The sequence below is a fragment of the Malus domestica genome, chromosome 08 (assembly GCF_042453785.1).
Source record: "Malus domestica chromosome 08, GDT2T_hap1".
NCBI lineage: Eukaryota > Viridiplantae > Streptophyta > Magnoliopsida > Rosales > Rosaceae > Malus > Malus domestica.
In genome coordinates this window covers 25,773,480-25,792,133 of record NC_091668.1, presented here as the reverse complement: position 1 = coordinate 25,792,133, position 18,654 = coordinate 25,773,480, and the positions used below count along the sequence as shown (strand labels likewise).

The window sequence follows — 18,654 nt, the reverse complement described above, 5'->3', positions numbered from 1 at the left end:
ATATTTTTGGATATTTTCTTATGTGCCATTAATTTACTACAATATATTTAGGTAAGGACATTTCGGTACACTAAATTAGTAAAATATATTATGATACAGACATTTAGGTACACTAATTAGAGGAAGTTAAATAAAATTAATGAATTAAAATGTGTATAATAATAAATTTAAAATGTAATGCAATGACATTAAATAAGATATCTATTAAATATTAAAACAAAAATATAATATAAATTTGAATTGAGTACACATTATCTATTCTAAAGTAGGAGGGGGGCAGGCACTGTTCAATTTTTTTTAAAATTTTGGTTTATTTACAACAATACCAGTCTATTCTAAAGTAGGAGGGGGGGGGGACAGACAGTGTACACGTTTTTTTTATTTTTAATTTTGCTTTATTTACAACAAAGCCATGAGATTTGGGGCTGGGTTGGAAGGTAGTTATTAAAAGTTAGGAGGGTAATTTTGTCTCTTGAGGTCGATTCCTCCCCTCGATTTTGCTTTATTTGCAACAAAAACCATGGGATTTGGGGCTGGGTCGGAACGTAGTTATTAAAAGTTAGGGGGGTAATTTTGTCACTGAACATATATATCGGTTTCACCTAATTTGCAAAATTGTCACTGCTTCAGAAAATTTTTATTGTGTTAAATGACGAGACTGCCCATCTCATCTTCAGATCCCATGGTGAGGATGGTGAGTTGGAGAGGTATAATAGTATTTTTATCATTAGGGGTTTCAGATTGGGGTTAGGTTCTTTCGCCGTCACTCCGTTCTGTCTTCGGCACAGGCAAAGGGCATGCCGATCCTGGCATGGGTGAGTGGGAGGGCGACAGTGAGAGAGAAAGTGAGAGTGACAGTGAGAGAAAGAGATTTTAGGGATTTGGGGGGTAGGGAGAGTGATTTCAGGGATTGGTAATCCCATTGCGTGTTTTCCCCTCATCTCTATCACACTCAACCTCTCTCTAACCCTTTCTCTTTCAGACTCTCCATCTCTCTCAACTTTAGTCCTAACCCTAATTTGTTCTTTCATTCCTCAATTTTCTCCATCCGAGCAATGAATTAAAATGTGTATAATAATAAATTTAAAATCTAATGCAATGACATTAAATAAGATATCTATTAAATATTAAAACAAAAATATAATATAAATTTGAATTGAGTACACATTATCTATTCTAGGGTGTGTTTGTTGCATCGGACTGTCTCAGACTAGACTAGCTTCAGGGACTAAGCTGGATTGACTTAGACTAGACTAAGCTGGACTAACTTAGTGAAGCGTTTGATGCAATGTCAGACTAAGAAGCTAGACTAACAATAAATTATTATTATATTTTAATTTATTTTCTATTAAAAATATCAAAATGAATATATGGAAAAATAAAAGGGCATAGCCCTTTTCTTCTTCACGAATTGCAGGTGCTTCTGACTCTTGGAGAATTATCAAACTTTCAACGACTCAAATTGATAGGCAAATACAACCGAATTTGCAGTTTAGAAGATGAACGAGCCTTGTATAAGATTTCTTGAACATTGGTTTCACCCTCACCCTCACCAACAGTTCCACTCAATTCGTTGGATTTTTGTAAGACTACCATAAAACTTAATGTAAAAGGTACTAATTAACTAGGTAAGATCATATACCTGTAGAAATTAATGAGTTAATAACAAAACAGATCAGAATTTACATAGAACAACTTTGTATTTCCATTCATAAAAGGAAAAATAACAGATAAATTGAAAACAAATGGGTAGTAATCAAAACCCAAAAATAAAAACCCAGAAACCAATCAAATCTGAGAAATCAATTAAACCCACAAATCAATCAAAAACAAAAATCTATCAAAACCCTGTAATAATTTCACGAATCTTCAAAACAAAACTGAAGAAAACTAAGAAGAGAAAGTGGGAGAGGAAGCTATGGTTTACGAGGATGTGGCGGTGGTCCTGGGATGGTCCGGCGAGGTTGTCAAGCAGGATGAGGAGTCGAGTAGAGCGAGGAGGCGAGTGGGATGACGCGAGAGAAAAGAAGGGTCTTAGCAATCCGGTGGTCGTCAGGGGGTCTCGCTAAGACTATCTAGTGAGACCCATAGTCGAGGCGAGTGAGGTTTAATCCCACTAAAGCTAGTCCCTTCCTCTAACAAACATGAGACTACACTAACACCTAATCTAGTCTAGTCCAGTCCCACTTAGTGAGAGCAAACAAACACCTCCCTAAAGTAGGAGGGGGGATAGGCACTGTACATATTTTTTTTTATTTTGCTTTATTTACATGGGATTTGGGGCTGGGTTGGAAGGTAGTTATTAAAAGTTAGGAGGGTAATTTTGTCTCTTGAGGTTGATTCCTCCCCCCTCGATTTTGCTTTATTTGCAACAAAACCATTAGAATTGGGGCTGGGTCGGAACGTAGTTATTAAAAGTTAGGGGGGTAATTTTGTCTCTGAACATATATATCGGTTTCACCTAATTTGCAAAATTGCCACTAGGCTTGAGAAATTTTTTATTGTGTTAAATGACGAGACTGCCCATCTCATCTTCAGATCCCACGGTGAGGATGGTGAGTTGGAGGGGTATAATAGTCTTTTTATCATTAGGGGTTTCAAATTGGGGTTAGGTTCCTTCGCCGTCACTTCGTTCTGTCTTGGGCACACGCAAGGCCATGCCGATCCTGGCATGGGTGAGTGGGAGGGCGACAGTGAGAGAGAAAGTGAGAGAAAGAGATTTCAGGGATTTTGGGGGGGGGGGGGGGGGTGGGGAGAGTGATTTCAGGGATTGGTAATCCCATCGCGTGTTTTGCCCTCATCTCTATCACACTCAACCTCTCTCTAAACCTTTCTCTTTCACTCTTTTTCAGACTCTCCATCCGAGCAATGAAAAATCGAACTAGGTTTTCAGATTATTGATGCACAGGAATTCACGGACAGAGAAGGGAGAAAAAGAGAGAGAGAGAGTTGATTGAGGGAGTTGGTGAGGATGGGCTTGCACTGAGGGAAGAACGCAGAAAGAGAGAGAGGGAGAGAACGATTGCACAGAGACAAGGAGAGAGACAGAGAGAGAGAGAGATCACAGAAAGAGGAGGATGACGAAAATTGAGGAGAGGAACCCATGCCTGCAGAGAGTGAGTAAGTTATGAACCAAAGCTTATTTTCTCTAATTTTTGGCTATGCGACAACAAATTTCTGAAGCGGAAGAATCAAGGAACCTTGCGTTTAGAATTTAATCCTAATTTTTTTCTCTCTGCAGGACAAAAAACTACCAGTGAAGGAAGAGACTGCCAGGAAAGTAAAACCCAGACCGGAGAAGACAAGCAATGGCGGAGGAACCAAGGCTGTAGATCTTTGATAAAAGGTATAAATCTTTTTCGTTTCTGGTAGTTTGCCTTCGCCTAAAAATGTGATTTGCAAGGTTTCCCAAAATAACAACATTCAAAACAATGGGGTGATTTCGCTTTTCACAAATTTGCATTGGTTGTCATCTGTAAATGTGATACAATGCTGAGTTCCAAACTTTATCTCTTAACATTTTAGTGCGTTTTAGATAGGATGCAGTTATGGCCGTATAGCTATGTATTTTTTTTATCTTATTTTTTTCTTTCCTTTCGCTATTATTAGGTGCACAGTACAGGGTAGACAAGCCTAGTGGTTTTCCTAAATGATGAGAAATTTTGGAATTGAAAACATGGTGGGATTTTAGGAACTACCCATGGGCTGTAGTTTTCCCCATTTGTAATTAGCAATTTCTTTAATCATGTTAGTTTGATAGTGTTTCGGTGCTCAGAAAATTTAACGATTTAAAATATCATGGGTTAGGGGTTTTAAGAAATACCCAAGTTCTATAGTTTAGCGCCTTTGTTCTTATTAGGATTCTTCAACTTTGATTTGGATCAATTTTGGGTCTGCATGTTGTAATTGAGGTTAAAATTCAAAAGTTTTTTAGATCTTTGATTGATTGATCAAGTTTACGGTATAGATGATGTAAGAATTTGTCGCCAATGGTTTGAGAAAAGGGTGGTTTCATAGGAATTGAAGCTCTTGCTCTCGGTTGTGAGTTCCATAAATATTTGATTGTGCAAATATACAATGATTTGTATTTTATGTCGATGATCAAAATGTGATCATAATCAATATTTATATATAGATAAATAATTGAAAGTTTTAGTTCCAGAGATGGAATAGGTATGAGTGGTTATTGAAATCTATTCTGTTGTGTTTTTTTCTGCAGGAGAAGCAAGAAATTACAATTGAAAAAGCCATGCATAATAAGCGGAAATGTATCACCGCTGTGAAAGGGCTGCAGCTTTTTGGTGAGCTATCTGTTGTATTACATCCTTTGTCTTTTTATTTGGAGACTCTTATTTAAATCCTACCATAGGTAACTGCAATTTACTTTTGGATTTGATTCTTCACTGATGGGATGTTGTGGGGGCGTGATTTGGGGGAGATAGGGGAGGGGGTGAGGTGCAGAGAGAGGGTCAGGGCAGGTGTACGATTAGGGGGACAGAAAGAGAGTTGATTGGGTCCACCATGAGCGGAGCTCCTTTGAAGTTCGAAAGCCCGATCCGAGATGCAATTTCCATAATCAGATTCGCCCTGAAATCCGACAACATCCTCAACTCCTCTCGCGACCTGTAAGTGTTACTCCACTTTGGTTCTCAGGAATTTGGAGTTTGTAGCACTTTTGGTTTTTCAATCGTAAAAATTGACTCTTTAAATTCTTTTTGCAGATCTTAAGATTGTACGACCTGGAAGTGACGGGCAGACCAAATGGATCCATGGATGGATGAAACTCTGAAGAAGACTCATGTCAACCACCAAGCTACCCAAAAAGTAAGGCTTCAAATTTGAGTTGTCTTGCATATCCGTGTGTGATTTTGATTTCTTTGGTTCTGGATGGGTTTTGATTTCTTTGATTCTGGGTGGATTTTGATTTCTTTGATTTTTGGGTTGGCTAATTTATGTGCTTATTTATTTCTTTATGCAGCTTTGAAATCTTGGGTGAGTTTTTCAACGACTTGCACACCTCGATTCGGTTGTTGCGGTTGAGGGGATTGAAGCCCAGTTTCAGCAACATTTACTCCCAAATCGAGTGTTTAATGGATAGGTATTTTGTTTTGCTTGGTTGTTGAGAAAATGAAAGGCTGTTATGTAAATTGATCGTTTTTATCTCCATTTTTTGTATTAATTGGACAACAGTGATCCTGACATGGCAGATCCTCTTCTTGATGTTGCTTGTTCCTCGGTTTGAATTGATTGAATGGCGAATAACTGAAAAATACTATCCCATCACCACGGAAAATGAGCTATCCATTGTGAGCATAACCCATGGAGGTAATCTCACTGTCGAACATTTTATGAATGACTATCTCTCCCAGTGCTAAAATTGAAAACCTGAAGTATAGATGTAGAAGTTCCACCAATCAAATACAATCAATTAAATTGATAATATCCTTGCAACCCTATAACGTTATTGGAATAAAAAAAAAATTAGCTCCCTCATGCTTCAGGAAAAGGATAAGCAAAAATCAAAGTAGCAATAAAAACTTTGTGGGGGGATGTCTAATGAGATGTTCCATTGTGATTGTAATGCAATGCATGCGATGAATGATGTTTTGTTCATCCGTGTCATTCAGAGGGTTGTGAGAGAGTGAGAGTGCTGCGTTCTAGGGTTTGAGAGTTGGTTTCGAGAAAGTGAGGGGGCCGGAATGGGGGTAAGGCTCGGGCTGGGTTTGTGGAATGGGGCTGGATTAGTTATAGACAGAGAAGGGGATGAGGGTGTGGAATGGCAGGGAGAGAAGGGGAGAGGGAGGTCTGCCAAAAATTGGGATTGATGGTGAGGGGATTGTAGGGCAGACATGATGCCATGCCGCCTCTGAGATAGAGATAGAGAGAGACAGAGAGAGAGACGGAGACAGAGCGAGAGAGGGAGGGATTCAGGGATTTGCAAGTTCTTCCCCTTGCTGCCTGTTCCGTTTTGATTTGAAGATTTCTCAAGTGGCTATAATTTCATGGTAGGTTGATTTAAAGCAGTTCCAAAATACGGGATCGTTTGGGATATCCTCTCTCTACATCTCAAATCTCTGCAGTTTCACAAATTAGGGTCACAAATTTCTCTCTGACTTCTGATTTTTGAATTTGTGCTTAGTTTTTTGTTTGTTGAGATTTTCGGCCTATGGTCTGATTGACATTGGGTTTGCTCGAGTTTATAGGTCTATGTGTGCAGCAAGCAAAATCCTTTCATTCATATGAGCTTCTTGGGCCTCTTTACCTTCACAGCAGTTTACCTACCTGGGTCAGTAATCTTAAATTGATTTCTTGATTTCTGTTGTTGAATGTTTATCTTAAATTGATTCCTTCCAGCTTATTTCCGTCTGCAGCTTTTCTTTTGGCTCCAGAATACCATATGGAGACATATCATCTTTCTCTTCTCTCTCTCTCTGTCTGTCTTTCTCTCTTTATGAGCGCTGTCTTTCTTTCTTTAGGTGCGCACCATCAGGGGTCGGGCTGTAATTAAATCTTATCTTTTTGCTATATTTCTTTTACTTTTGAGTATTATGAGGATGAGATTTTAGACTCATCAACGACAAAAAAAATTGCTTTCATTTTATAGGAGTGAAAGATTTGATTTTTCATGCACTTATCTTTTAATTTTATTTGTTTATTTAGTTTTCCTAATATTTTGGGTGAAATTCTACCCCATACATTTGGGTTTTAGTCTTTTCTAGGCCAGTTGCTAGAAAAAAGGCGTTTTAGAGAGAGAAAGAAGACGGCTTGAAAAATTTAGTATCTTGAAGTGATAAAGCAAAGAGATTTCCAAAGCTAATCAAATTGTTATCGTCAGCTTGCTCTCTTTGGATTAATTGGTGTTATAATGCATTTTGAAGCTTAAATTATAGATTCCTTTTCTGTGGCAAACCTTGATTTATCAGTGTATAGAAAAAAATATCAATTCATTTCAGTTTAAATATTTCTGAAAAGTTAGAGATCCTTTTATTAGTTTCAAATTGTATACTACTGAAAAGTTTAACATCTGCTGAGCACGTTGAGTGTTTGTAAATTAGCCAAATTATAGGGTCATGTGCAGGTGTTGTGTTTAAAACTTCTTTTTTTTTTCATGAGGTTTTATTAAGCTTTGTGATTTTATTTTTTTGTATCTGTTAATTTCTAAATTACTATAATTAAGAACAAGATTAGTGAATTTATAATTTGCTGCTTAGCCAAACACGATCCTTGAATAAAGTTTGGGTCTTAGTTAAAGCAAGGTCATATTTTTAAGAATGGTAAAAACTAAGGAAATTTTCTGGGTATGTCCTGTTCAACTTTTGTTGGCAAATAGGTCTTTGCTAATCAATGTTATTTTTGGTGCTAACTGTTTTGGTCTTTATAAATTTTGGTAGCGGTGATTTCTTCTACACTGTGACAACGTTGTGTAATGATTGTAGGTTTTTGAAAATTTTGAGCTTCACAAACTGTGGAAAAAGAAACAAGTTTTGCTGAAATCAATTTAAAGGCACAATAACAAAGGTATAAAAAAAATTCTATTGGATGATGTAATTTGGTTTGGATTTGTAAAGTATGCTTTTCAATGTGGATTAATTGTTTAAATAATTTTAGATTATGCTGATTGTCTGTTTTCTCTTCTACTTATTTTGTGTTTTCCAATTATTTTTCTGTAATTACCTTTTGTTTATATTATAGGACAGGTGTGTAATTCTTATTTTGATAATATTTTCTCTTTTCTCTCTTTGATACTTTGCATGTGTATTCACTTGGGAAAAATACTTAAGTCTAAATGATATTAATGATGCAGGATATATTTTCTTTTGCAGCCATAAAATCCGCAACAGATTTCCAAGTATACAACGAGGTTGCTGGCCTTTCAGCGCTTGACTTTGGTTACACAGATAACACTACGGTATACCATACAAAAGTTATTTTTCTTCCCTTTTGCACCTTTTTTGGGATATTAGTTACAAAATCTGTTTAAAGCATAGATGTGAAATTTACAGGACGGGTTAGTAAGTTAATTAGTTAATTTGATTCTCAGTGGATATGAGTTATTACGATTTGAGGAGATAGACTAAAGACTTAAAGAAAACAATGTTTGTTTTGAGTACTTCTCACGTCATTGAGGCGCAAATGTTGTTCCTGCATTAATTAATTTTCTTTATATCGAAATTGAATAAATTTAATTTTCCTTGATATGTCCAAATGTATTAAAGTAATTTTGATTGAAGTTTGTTTATGTCTGCTTTCCAAGATTCATTTTTTGGTTACCAGATGTCTCACTCCGTTTTCGGTGTGCTTTTTTTAGTTAACTGAAAAGAAGGCTTTTTATTCTTTGGTTTTCAGGACTTCATTTACCGTTTACAAGTCAACCCTGCAATACCGAAGTACAAGAGAAACAAAGATTAGAGGTAATTTTTGCTCTAACTTGGAATAGTTTCTAAGATTTGTATTGCGCAATTGGCCAGTGTTAGCTACTAAATCGATTAAAAAACATTCTGTAGGGGCTGCGCCGCCATTCAATTACCTATGGAATTTATAACATGCAATCAGTTTCTTTTTAGTTGAGTTCAAATAATGTTGATTGCGCTTTTATAAAGCTCTTTTTTATAGTTAGGTTGAAAATCTTATCAAAATTTGATGTTTTTTTTTTGTGTGAAATTATAATGGAATTGCAAGTCAAGTATATCTTTAGATTCTTGGTTGTATACTCACCTTCCCACAACTATTATATTGTCTCTTAACTGGATGGATTTTTATAATTTCCTGGATCTACGGTTACAATGCTTTTTATAATTTCCTAGATCTATCATTTTTGTTCCTTCATGATTATGTTGAATGTTTTTCAGGTTAAATGTGTCATATTCATGTAGTTAAGGCTGGTGGTTTCGTGGCATCGTTAGGGCATATTACTAGTTAGGGACTAAAATCAATATCCAATCTAACACCAGATTTTTATTAAATTTTAATCTTCTCGAATGATTAAAGTTCAAAAATCCCATAAATATATAAGAGAGGAACAAGAAGTTTACGAAGCTTGTGAGTATAAAGAATAATAATAACCACTGGTCCACGAGAAGAAGGTTTAAAATTTTAATTTGCAGAAGCACGTAGCATGTAAAGATGGTGTAAAAAGAATGATTTATGGATGGTTGATTAGGGTTTAGGTAGCTCACGGGAAGAAAACTTGTATGGAAATTAGGTAGCTCACGGAAGAAAACTTGTATGGAAGTTAGGTAGCTCACGGGAAGAGACTTGTATGAAAACAAATATAAATAGGTCGTTTGACCTTGGACAACCAAACCACCTTCAGACTCGATCGGAGGCTTACGTTTACTGTTCCCAGCTCACACACCCATCAAGTTCCTTTCTTTTTTAACCATTTCAACACTGCACAATGGTGATGAAACTGGACCTCTTTTTCGTTTGAGCATTCTTAATCAAGAATGCTCATCTCTCCTAACTGTATGATCAGCATAATATGGCCTGAGTTTCAATATCTTTGCATGGAGCCATGGATAACTTGTGTGAAAACGGATGATGCTCCATGCAATGATCAGTACTAAACCCTATAATTTTAACCATGTTAGGGTCAATTGACTTGCTGAAAACCCAAAATTGGCTAGACTGTTGCTGATCTTTGAAAAAGACCAAACTTACTTGCAGTCAAGAACAAATTTGTCCTCCTCTTGAACATCATTTACTCAGGTGAAATCATCCATTGTGAGATGTCAGGTGTTGCACAGTGGATGATTTCACCTGAGGGAACGATGTTGGAGAGAGGACAAATGTTCTTGACTGCTCCTAATTTTGTGAGTTTGCTCTTGTTCAAAGATCAGCAGCGATCTGGGCAGTTTTTGGTTTTCAGCAAGTCTATCGACCCTACGATGGTTAAAATCGTAGGGTTTGGTTGCGATCATTGCTTGGAGTTTGACCCGTTTTCACACAGGTTATACATGGCTTGAGAGGAAAAAATGGAATCAACAATATATTGTTGAATCTACTTATTTGTTGGTTTGAGAGGAAAAAATGTCCGAGGTCATGAATGATGAATAATGAATAATTTTATTGTTTTTATTGCTGCTGATATTTCTGTTAGTATGTAAATTCTTGTTTGGTGGTCCAATTCTCAAGAAAACTACACTAAAAAACTAACTCAAACATAAAACTTTGTTGTTGAAAACAAAGTTGTTTTTAAATCCCCATAGCCTCCACCTCCACCCTCCTTGTGGCCGAGATAAATCGACGGTGCACGGCCACACTGGCGAAGATGCGATTTTGTTTCTCTTCTCCTTGGTTCTACAGATGGCTGGAATTCGGATCCGAAACTGGCGACGCCAAGGTTGGAGAAATATCACTCTCCTTACTCCATTCGAACGGCAAGCAGGAAAATGGCTGCAAATCCAGCCAGGTAAAAATCCTTCCTTTCTGTGTCATCAGATTTCATGACCTCCGAGGTCATATGAAATCAACCTTGACTTCATGCATGTGTCCGATTATGTGTCTGATGCTTGTATGCGCTTTGCAGGTCCCTGACGCCGATGCATGTGTGTGCTTTGCCAAGGAAATGGTCAATCCGATGGATCTGCAAACAGAAAAGAGAGGAATCCTCTCGGAAATGACAGATTCCGTCTGATGTAAAGGTAAAACTTGGTAATCCTTGTGTGGATCTGCCATGTTTCTCTTTCAAAACGACTTTTCTACTTTGAAAACCGGCTTCAACTTTGTTGATGAATTTCCTTCTCAATTTTAATCGGTTATCTACTTGAATCCATTTTTCTAAGCCTAATTAGTTCATGCAATCAGCTCTCTTTCATGTTTAAATATGCTAAATACTTTTTATTTGAAACTTTGTGTCTTCAATGTCAAGATAGAGAAACTTTTCTATAAACAACCATCTGTCCATTTATGCATTTGTTTCTAACTTTATGTTATTCCTTTTATTGTTCTAATCTTTAGCAAAAGCATCCTTTAACAAATCCACTTGTCATTTGTTCATATTAACTTCAAAATTTCCAATTTCTAACAGATACATGAAAACAGCAACATATCAGAAGAAAGGAGGAACAAAGTGAAGAAACAAACCATTAGATTCTGGAAATTCAACGCTACTCCTTGGTTCTTATTGTAGATAGGGTTGTAAATAGATTTCCCCATGTATACAAGTAGTAATGCTAATCATATATATTTAAAACTTTCTACATGTTTTATATAGTTTCAAAACCTGCAGCACCGCGTAAGCACGCTTGCTAGTAAAGCCTGGACCCAATATGCTTGACCGCAGTAAACACCGGAAAAAATTATGAACAAACTGGACTAGCATAGTGGACCCTTATGTATTGGACCTCCGAATTGTAGAATACTAGAATGTGGATCTAGGACTTTAAGCCCTGGTTTGGTACTGAGGTGATTTTGAAAAAAGTGGCTATAAAAAAAAGTTGGGAACTTTTTTGTGTTTGGTAAACATTCAGTTTCAGTTTTTTTTTCCATAGTTTTTGGTGAAAAAAGCCAAAAACACAAAGTTGTAAAACCCGGCTTTGAAAAATCAGCTTTTTTTTCACATCTGTTTTACATAAAAGTTTAACAAACACTATAATACTTTTTTTTTTTCAAAAGCACTTTTACAAAAAAAATTTACCAAACACTCTGTTGCTGTATTTCATAGCTGCTTATTCTCACAGCACAGCAGAAGCAATTTTTTTTTCAAAGCACAGCAATATCAAACCAGCCCTAAAAATGATGTATATCTATGGGGTAGGATTGAGTTGAGTGACATGAGTGGATTAGTTGGGTCCGATACAGAAGCCTCATTAAAATTGCCCGTGCGCTTTCTGAAAACCCTCCCAAAATAACTGCTGTTTGCGGTGAAGGTGATTAGAAAAATTACTTGGGACGCATCTCTGCAAGTTAAGCAATGCATTTCTAGGCCCCATGACTGCTTGTTTGCTGTGACTGTGCTTGCATGTTTGTCTAACTGCTTTAAGCTTCATTAAATTTTGCAAATTGATAGCACTAGAACTGCTTGGTTGATGGTAAACTGGACTTGCTGCTGGATGCAGGATCCAGTTTTACTTTTTTGTGTGCGCACTTGACCACTATAGTTGGAAAATAGGCCCGTCTTGCTATTCCGGTTTGCTACCTGCAAAAATCCAATGTTCTTCAATTAATATACTGTTTTTATTACCCCAAGCTTACACAGCACAAATTGTAACACACACACACACACACATATATATACTTTTTTTTTTTAGAGTTTCTATTAAAAAAAAATTTGAAATAAGTGGGTAACAAAGGAAATATGCACCTAGAAATAAATATAATAAAAAAAAATGAAAGACTTGCGCATCTCCAATAGAATGTCTACAACTATATAGTCACTAAATATATGGACAAATGACTTTTAATGGGCCGGATTTGAAGTTCTCAAAGTATCTTAATATATAGGGATTTGCCAAATATTTTAAAGAAATTCTCAAATATGAGGATTGAAAGAGTGGACCCTATATTAGTTTTAAGTTGGAATGTTGTTGCTTTGTATGTTTTTTCCTCGTTTTTGGACCTGCCCACATGGGAAAACTTCTCATTTGGCTCCCCTTTTTTATTTATTTATTTATTTTATGTTGTAAACTCTTGAAAAATCAATGGTAGAAATAGATTTTTTATTTTTATCAATTGGCACGATACTCCAACGAAATGAATAATAATATTTCGGTCTCTACATTTAGGGATGATACTTTAAGGATTTACAATTGCAGACAATATTTTTTTTAGGGACTAAAATATTCTTTTAAAGCTCCTAAATGAGTCCTCAAAGTTTGTGGTGGGAGTTCCTATATAGAGGTGCTCTAAAGAAAAGAGAAAAGGGTTAGAAAATAGGGTTGCCTCCGCATAAGCGATTTATTTAATCTGTGGAGACACAATTGAAGTTCGGTGGTTAGATCACTGGTTACTTAAGAGTCATTGACTTGCTCGTAATATCGAAGGACGACTCTAAGTACGGTTTCAGCTTGTGGCCATTCATCTTGAATGTGTACCATTAAGCTCACTTTTAATATTAACAACTCTAAGTGAGTGAACCAAGTAACAAGATAAGGCCCATTCAACTGAGATTTGAACTTTCATGAAAATAACTTCTAACCTTGAACTGAATAGTAAAAACTTTTGTCATGGCTGAATAGTTTTTTGAGAATTCGATTGTCATGAAATGCCTTTGTTTTTGCAGAATGAAGATGGGAGATGGCGTCTGCATATTGAGGGGCCAAATACCATGTTTGTGGACTGTTTTGGTTCTTCATTAGGATGTAAATAAATTTTGATATGTATGAGAATATATTTTAATATATTTCACACATTTAACATAGTTTTAAAACCTGCGATATCGCGCGGGTTCAATTTCTAGTTTATTACTACGTTTGCATTAATTCATGTAATATTATTAGTTGCACGTCCCCTGTATGTTTCTTTGACATCTTATTTTAGTTCCTCCTGAGTCACGTGTCATATACATTAGTGAAGGCCAAGCTGCCACGTGTGCGTGGTAGTTATGAACCAGGTGGGCCAAGCAAACTAACTTTGAAACTTTGATTTCAGAATTTCAATCACAAGAGCTTGATTTGATTTTTGGAGAGCAAGAAGAAGAACAACTTTAAAAAAGGGGGAGGAAATGCATATGAGACTCGAGCATGTAATATTGAAGGAAGACGAAGAAACCCAATTGATTCATTAGATTCATCCCCAGAGATTCATCTCAGACCCTCCAACCTATCCCACAAACTGGTGAGTTGTGACTAATTGATCCCATTCACAAACTCGATGAACACTAAACAGACAATAAGTCACGTATAAGTTGATGGTTTACTTTTCTATGTAGTGTAAACATGCTGCAAGTTTCAGACAAATTCATTGAGCTTATTATCTTCGTTTTCCCCTACACTAACGGATCGCTTTTTCTTCCAGAACTCTATATATATATTTACATTTGATCTCATTTATAAAGAAAGGAATTATATCGATGGAGCTATGTATGTCCGTTTGTTCTCGTACATGATCATGAAGGGAGTAATAGATCAAAAGTAAGTAATATAAATCTAAATTCGGTCTCGTACATGATCATAAATCTAAATGTACTCATGCCATAGCAATTCAACCATTCTAGTCATTATAATATTATTCATGACCATAAATATAATTAAGGCATCCCTTTAATTATAAGCTTACTTGTGCATCCCATAGGATTATTTCATCATTTCCCAACAATAAGGCATTTCTTATAGAGAATTGTTATTGGCATTCTAAAATTCTCATTCTACACTTCAAAATTCTCATACTACACTCCAAACTTTCTATATTTAGAAATAAAAATACACTTGTGAGAAGTGTAGAATGAGATTTTTGGAGTGCCAATAACACTTCCCTTCTTATAAACGTTAATTTAATCATGGAAATTACGTAGATAATTTATTAATAATTGTATATATGGAAACTGACCTATCTATATATATATATATAAAGAAAAGTGTCACATCCCAACCCGGGGTCCACCACATCCCGGGCCTGCTCCACCACCGTAGCACGATATTGTCCTCTTTGGGCCCCGACTACGCCCTCACGATTTTGTTTCTGGAAACTCACACGAGAACTTCCCAGTGGGTCATCCATCATGGGATTGCTCTCGCGTGCTACTCTCTTAACTTCAGAGTTCCGATGGAACTCGAAGCCAGTGATCTCCCAAAATGCCTCATGCTAAGTAGGGATGTGAATATACATATAAGGATCACTCCCCTGGGCGATGTGGGATGTTACAATCCACCCCCCTTAGGGGCCCGAGGTCCTCGTCGGCACACCACAGCCAGGGTTAAGCTCTGATACCAAATTGTCACATCCCGGCTTAGGCCCCCACCACATCACGAGCTCGACTCCACCGTAGCACGATATTATCCGCTTTGGGCCCTGACCACGCCCTCACGGTTTTGTTTCTGGGAACTCTCACGAGAACTTCCCAATGGGTCACTATTCATGGGATTGCTCTCGCGCGAACTCGCTTAACTTCGGAGTTCCGATGGAACCCGAAGCCAGTGAGCTCCCAAAAGGGCTCGTGCTAGGTTGGGATGTGAATATATATATAAGGATCACTCTCATGGGCAATGTGAGATCTTACAATCCACCCCCTTTAGGGGCCTGATGACCTCGTCAGCACACCACAGCTAGGGTTAGGCTCTGATACCAAATTGTCACATCCCGGCCCGGGGTCCACCGCATCTCGGGCTCGCTCCACCACTGTAGCACAATATTGTCCGCTTTGGGTCTCGACCACACCCTCACGGTTTTGTTTATGGGAACTGACACGAGAACTTCCCAATGGGTCACCCATCATGGGATTGCTTTCGCACGAACTCGCTTAACTTTGGAGTTCCGATGGAACCCGAAGCCACTGAGCTCACAAAAGGCCTCATGCTAGGTAGGGATGAGAATATACATATAAGGATCACTCTCCTGGGCGATGTGGGATCTTACAAAAAGACCCACTCACAGATGTCGAGTCAAAGCCGCCTCGTAGCATCAATAGTCATTACGATTCGTTTCGCCTAGAAACGAAACCATTTATGTAAATACATAATGTACCAACGTATAAATGCGTATTCGTACAATGTACGGCTAATAAAGGAACTATCTTAAAACGGTCGAATTTTAAAAAACGGAGGGCAAATTTAGGTTTGGCACGTCGAGAAACCTGAGGAGGGACTGCGGGTTCCTCTCAGCGCCACTGCACGCTACATGCGCCGCCACGCTGACTCCCTCACGTGCGTCTGCCTGCTTATGAGTATGACTGTACTCGCCTTCCTCACGATTTCTTTTCACCTGTGTTACACTTATTCTTTCCACACATTAATATCTGCTTTCTTTTTTGTGTACAGTCACTACTACAAAATTCACTATAACTGGTGGTTCAAAAATCGACAAAAAACGTATCTTATTGTCGGATTTTAAGTAAAATCCGACAGAAAATGGATGCAGTGACGGATATAATAAGCGGCAGAATTGCCTGCGTCAGGAAATGAATTTTCCAACAAAAAATACTCTAAAACCGACAGAAATTTTGTTGGTTATATCCGACAGAAATACTGTCGGTTATAACCAACAGTATATATATATATATATATATATATATATATATATATTTATTAGAATTTATGTCGGATAAAACTGACAGAAAATAGTAAAACTGACAGAAATACTGTCGGTTATATCCGACAGAACATTTATTATAAAAATGAATAAAATTATTCTTGTCGGCTAAAACCGACAGAAAATATATTAATAATAAAAAAAAATATTTCTGCATTCACCATCCGAAACCTCGCCGGAGCTCAATCTCGAAAACGTCAGGACCCTTAAAGTCCTAGGCAAGGGAGCAATGGGTAGAGGTTCAGGAATTGAACCCAAATCAATGAAATTTTTCTTGCTTTTGTATCACAATATTCTCTCTGTTTCCTACCAAACCATTTTTCTGGACAGCAGCCAAGTTCTCCATCGAAATAGCCAAGTTCTCAAACCCGCTCCTTACTCCCTCCCCATTCAGTATCTTCAGCAACCTGTTTAGACATTTATCCAGATCGAGAAGTTGCTTGGCGTATTTATACTTTTTGAAGCCTTTCCACGGGCTAAGCTTGGAGCACTTGAGAACCAGCTCTTCCCTATTCACTATTTGTCTCACAATCTTTTCCACTTCCTTGTTTGATTGATCCAGCACCTCTTTGTATCTCTCTATATCTTTGATCAACGGATTCAACGTTTCTAGCGTGGAATCGAGACCTCCGAGCGGAGCTCTCTAAACATCATAGTCTTGTCTTTGACATCCTTAACAACCTCATACAGCACAGTAAACAATGCTCCTACAGCAGAACCTACAAAAAGCTCCCCATATGAGTTGAATGTAAATCCTAGACATGACAAATCCCATATAAATTGTAAATAAAGCTCAAAATTGATTTATATGACAAAATAAGTTCTAAAAAGAATCTACAACGTCAGAGTACACAATCCAACTGTAAGAATGGAGGTTCATGTACTGTAGTACCTTCCATTTCACTTTGCTTCCGTACCACGCCACTCCGTTCAATTTTCTCAGCAACCGGTTTTTTATTCCTGACATGAGGAGAGGAGAGAAGAGAAGAAGGAAATGAGGAGTGGGGAAAATGGGGAAGGGAGAAGTATCGGCACAAGGAAGATATGAAGGGGTTATAATGTGGAAATATTCATTACTGTCGGTTAAAACCGACATAAATGTTTTTTAAATAATAAAAATCGACAGAAACTTCTCATTAATGTCGGCTATAACCGACAGAAAAAAAGGCGGCAAAAAAACCCCCCAAAATTCCCTCTGAAAATTTTAAACTTCCCCCCAAATTTTAAAATTCCCCACCCCCCCCAAAAAAAAATTGTTACGATTTAATAAATAAATAAATAAATAATATGTATTTAAATAGAATATGTTTTTAAAAATTAAATAAATAATTGTTTGGTTTAATAGATAATTTTTACAGCTACACTCTTCGACCGTATAAAAATCTAATGAATAAATTCGATCTTTAATTTAAAATATTTACACTAGGGGATACCACAAAATCTTATTTTATACTTAATAGAAGTATAATATTAACTCTAAGTGTTTGTTTAATCTACCGTTTTGACGCAATATGCATTCTACGAAACTTTTTTCAACGATCCAACCGTCAAACTTATTTGTACACAGTCCGAGATTGCATACGTAAGAAATCGTAAAAAACAAACATTCAGATATTACGTAACGGAACAAAAGTTTTCGACGGTTATAAACAAAAAATCACAATTTAACGGTTATTTTAGCTCCGATTTTGATGATTTTTTTACAGCTACACTCCTCGACCCTATAAGAATGTAATGAATAAATTCGATCTTTAATTTAAAATATTTACACTAGGGGATACCACAAAATCTTATTTTATACTTAATAGAAGTATAATATTAACTCTAAGTGTTTGTTTAATCTACCGTTTTGACGCAATATGCATTCTACGAAACTTTTTTCAACGATCCAACCGTCAAACTTATTTGTACACAGTCCGAGATTGCATACGTAAGAAATCGTAAAAAACAAACATTCAGATATTACGTAACGGAACAAAAGTTTTCGACGGTTATAAACAAAAAATCACAATTTAACGGTTATTTTAGCTCCGATTTTGATGATTTTTTACAGCTACACTCCTCGACCCTATAAGAATGTAATGAATAAATTCGATCTTTAACAAAATCTTATTTTATACTTAATAGAAGTGTAATATTAACTCTAAGTGTTCGTTTAATCTACCGTTTTGACGCGATATGCATTCTACGAAACTTTTTTCAACGATCCAACCGTCAAACTTATTTGTACACAGTCTGAGATTGCATACGTAAGAAATCGTAAAAAACAAACATTCAGAGATTACGTAACGGAACAAAAGTTTTCGACGGTTATAAACTAAAAATCACAATTTAACGGTTATTTTAGCTCCGATTTTGATAATTTTTTACAGCTACACTCCTCGACCCTATAAGAATGTAATGAATAAATTTGATCTTTAATTTAAAATATTTACGCTAGTGGATACCACAAAATCTTATTTTATACTT

The 18,654-nt window shown here is 36.7% G+C and overlaps 1 protein-coding gene and 3 long non-coding RNA genes across 4 annotated transcripts in view; 3 read left to right on the top strand and 1 right to left on the bottom strand.

Moving 5' to 3' along the window:
- LOC103441728 (protein SABRE-like) overlaps positions 1-18,654 on the top strand; it is an 86,879-nt gene that overhangs the window by 39,541 nt on the left and 28,684 nt on the right. The window lies entirely within an intron of this gene.
- LOC139198451 (uncharacterized) lies at positions 4,750-5,298 on the top strand. Its single transcript, XR_011583979.1, has 3 exons — positions 4,750-4,824; positions 4,979-5,098; positions 5,191-5,298. It is a non-coding gene; the product is annotated as an uncharacterized lncRNA (long non-coding RNA).
- Positions 9,907-11,203, top strand: LOC139198263 (uncharacterized). Its single transcript, XR_011583630.1, has 3 exons — positions 9,907-10,411; positions 10,529-10,643; positions 11,030-11,203. It is a non-coding gene; the product is annotated as an uncharacterized lncRNA (long non-coding RNA).
- Positions 16,221-17,212, bottom strand: LOC139198474 (uncharacterized). Its single transcript, XR_011584008.1, has 2 exons — positions 17,078-17,212; positions 16,221-16,904 (listed from the first exon to the last, which is right to left on the bottom strand). It is a non-coding gene; the product is annotated as an uncharacterized lncRNA (long non-coding RNA).